At 44.3% G+C, this 3,242-nt stretch overlaps 1 long non-coding RNA gene across 1 annotated transcript; it reads right to left on the bottom strand.

Moving 5' to 3' along the window:
- Nucleotides 1-5: 5 nt before the first annotated feature.
- Nucleotides 6-741, bottom strand: LOC118822260. Its single transcript, XR_005008437.1, has 3 exons — nt 662-741; nt 504-572; nt 6-107 (listed from the first exon to the last, which is right to left on the bottom strand). It is a non-coding gene; the product is annotated as an uncharacterized LOC118822260 (long non-coding RNA).
- Nucleotides 742-3,242: the final 2,501 nt, after the last annotated feature.

The following is a 3,242-nucleotide window of genomic DNA, read 5'->3' on the forward strand; positions in this document are numbered from 1 at the left end:
TTTACCTTTTCACCTGCCCTTCATCTCCACCACTCCTGCAGAAGCTCCAGAACCTTCATCTCCATCCCAGAGCATCAGCTTCTTCTCCCCCAAGGTATTATGGGTATCTAGACCCAAACAATTCAGACAGTGTGAAAGTCTGGCAAAGCAAGCCATTAAAACACAGGGCTGTGTTTGAGGAGTGAGTCACTTTAAATAGTCGATATTTTATTAACAGGACATCTGTGGAAAGTTTCTGGCGAATCTGCAGGGAAAATTTAAAAAAAGCCCTGTTGTGAATGTTTACGTGGGGTGGGGGGGCAACAACATGGGGCACCTAGCCAACCAGGAGAAGCTTGTAGACTTGTCATGAAAGTGGTTTATGTATGAAAAATCAGATGTCGGGGGAGGACAGTAAAACATCCAGATTATAATCTGGTAAAACATCCTAAAAGGGTCCAAATCAGCACTTGGTTAACCCTGTAACCCCCACTGCAGTAATAATCCACTAAACATCCTCAAACCTCTGTAGTCTCTGACCAGTAGGAGCCCGTCCTCACGTACCAGCTCCCGCTCAACCGGAGACCCGAACGCTGCAGCAGGAGAACAGCCATCAAACTGAGCACAAGCAACACACAGACCAGCCACACAGCCAGAAAAACAGCCAAGGACTGAAACTCACCATGAGAGATGAGCACCAGCAGAAAAGACAGCACAAAGAACCTGTGAGGAACCATCATGAAGTTCAACTGAAGCCCAGCCTGATCTCCAGCACCAGCCTGTGGAGGGGCGTTAAATAGCAGCAGTGATGCGGCTCAGGTGTGAGCCTCACCTGGACATTGTTAAGAGGGCTGCTTCACACATAGCTGAGCTGAGCTCTCACAGCACCACCTGCTGGACAATGAAGGCTTCTTCACCGGAGTTCTCAAGCAGGAGCACTGAGTTCTCCAGATAATCTGAAATCTTCCAGTGTTGAGGAGTGCATTTATATGGAATGTTGATGATGAGAAAATAGTGGATATGAAATAAGTTTTCTTTGGGGACTATTTTGCCTCACAGCGCCCTGCATATTGTGTGTCCCTCCAACATGAATGGAGTTTAAAGCCAAAATCTTCTCAAAACTATCATAAACAGAGTCTCAGTCATCAGGCAGTGAATTCATAACCATTTCATGTAGTAACTTTCTGTGAGGGAGCTTTTAGAGGTGGACGTCTGGTTCCTATCACCACCACTGTGAACAGTTCTGACGTGGTAAGTTTATCTAGAACAGAGTGTTTCACACCAAACCAATCTGAACCACTCTGAACCTCTCTGATTACATCTTAATCACTTAGTTATGCAAAGAATTTGCATAATTCTGATATTACATTATTTTAATTGATGGCAAATCAATTTTTTGAGGCATGTATACTACAAAGTAAAGAAGTTGGGTAAATGCTGTGCTTTGAAGTAATAAACAGGTGGGCATTGTGGTGGAAAGGTTCATTGTGGTTGGTGTAGTGTAGTAGGTAACACCTCTGCTTTCTACACTGTGGACTGGGGTTCAATCCCCGCCTGGGTAAGCACCCTACACTACACCAATAAGAGTCCTTGGGCAAGACTCCTAACACTACCTTCGCCTACCTGTGTAAAATGATCAAATTGTAATCTGCTAAAATGCCGTAAATGTGAGAACCTTTTGGTAACCTTTGGGTTTTGGTAAAACCACTCACTGTCTAGCAGTTGGTACTGTGAGTCTAAGGCCTTGTTCAGACATCCAGCCCAAATCTGATGGCATATTCAGATTATATCAGATTGATTTTTGATAATCTGGACAGCAAAAAACATGAAATCTAAATTTTTGCTAATCTGATCCAATCCACATTCGGAGGTGGTTTGAAATGTGACTTTGATCTGGATTTTTACAGATGCGTCTCAGTCTGGACGCTCTGGACACTCAAAGCAGATTTCAAAGTATCTTTTCCGTCACTCACAACACGACAAATAGTGACGATGTCAAATCCAGAATGATGAAGTGCTGGGATTCAAGAGGAGCTCCCAAGATGATGATGAAGAGAGGTCTGAAGAGTTCGGTGGGCGAGATGATGCTCCTCCATCTCTCCTGCATCCGTGTCTGAAATCCCGTCACCAGCGTAGCTACGTAGTTACAGACATCATTACCACGGCAACCTGTGCAGATAGACTGGTGATGTCTGTACACACAAATCAGATCTGATCACTCCTGAATATCAGTGTAGACAGTTATCTCAAAAGATCCGATTTGAAAAACATCCAATTTGCCTGCAGTCTGAATACAGCCCAAACGTGGTGATTTGCAAAAATCAGATCCAAAAAAAAAAGATTGTGTGCTTTTTTTTTTTGCTGTCTAGAATATCAAAAATCAATCTAGAAACAATCTGAACATGCCAAATATCAGATTTGGGCTGGACATCTGAACAAGGCCTCAGATCAGCTTTCAGTTCTTGGACCAACCTTCTTAACAATGTCCAGGTGAGACTCACACCTGAGCCGCATCACTGCTACTGATTAATGCCCCTTCTGCAGTGCAGTGTGGAATGGTTCTCTACAGGCTGGGTTTCTGTTGTTCTTCAGTATGGTTTCTCAGCAAGTTTTTGTGGTTTCTCTTTTGATTGCGCTTTTCTCTCATGGTGAGTTCAGCTCTGAGTCTCTGGTATGTTTGTAAGTTGAACAGTTTGGCTGACTTTCTCTTGTTGCAGTGTTTGGGTCTCCAGCTGAGCGTGAGCAGGCAAGTGCAGAGGGGCTTCTCTTATCACAGCTGATAAAGTATAAAGGTATGAGCTTTTTACAGGTTACTGGATTAGTTTAGTTCCCAGCTTCTTGCTCAAATCTTGTTTTCCCCTTAAACGGGGCACCTGATGTACCATTCAAGGTTGAACAGAAAAGTAAAGTAAGCCAACTTCAGAATCTAGAAGCTACTCAGTACTCATAGATAATGAGCTGTTACTTCTGCAGTAAGAACACTTTTCCTGGAGGAAAGGTTGAGGATGCTTGGGATTAGAGGTGGTGTTCGGTAACCTGTCTGAACCTGCACCATGTTGATTTTGTTTACAATGTTTCTGTCCAGAGACCCACAGATCTTCTGCTCTGCCTCACCTGGGGAATGGGGATGAAGGGTCAGGGTCTGGGTCTGGAGATTCTGCAGGCACAGTGGAGCTGACCGGTAGGTGAAAACATGAATGGAAAAGTGAGACTTCAGGCTGGGTTCCCCACTACCAGGCCTGGAGCTGCAACACTACAGGAGT

The sequence above is a fragment of the Colossoma macropomum genome, unplaced genomic scaffold, assembly GCF_904425465.1.
Source record: "Colossoma macropomum unplaced genomic scaffold, Colossoma_macropomum, whole genome shotgun sequence".
Taxonomy (NCBI): Eukaryota; Metazoa; Chordata; class Actinopteri; order Characiformes; family Serrasalmidae; genus Colossoma; species Colossoma macropomum.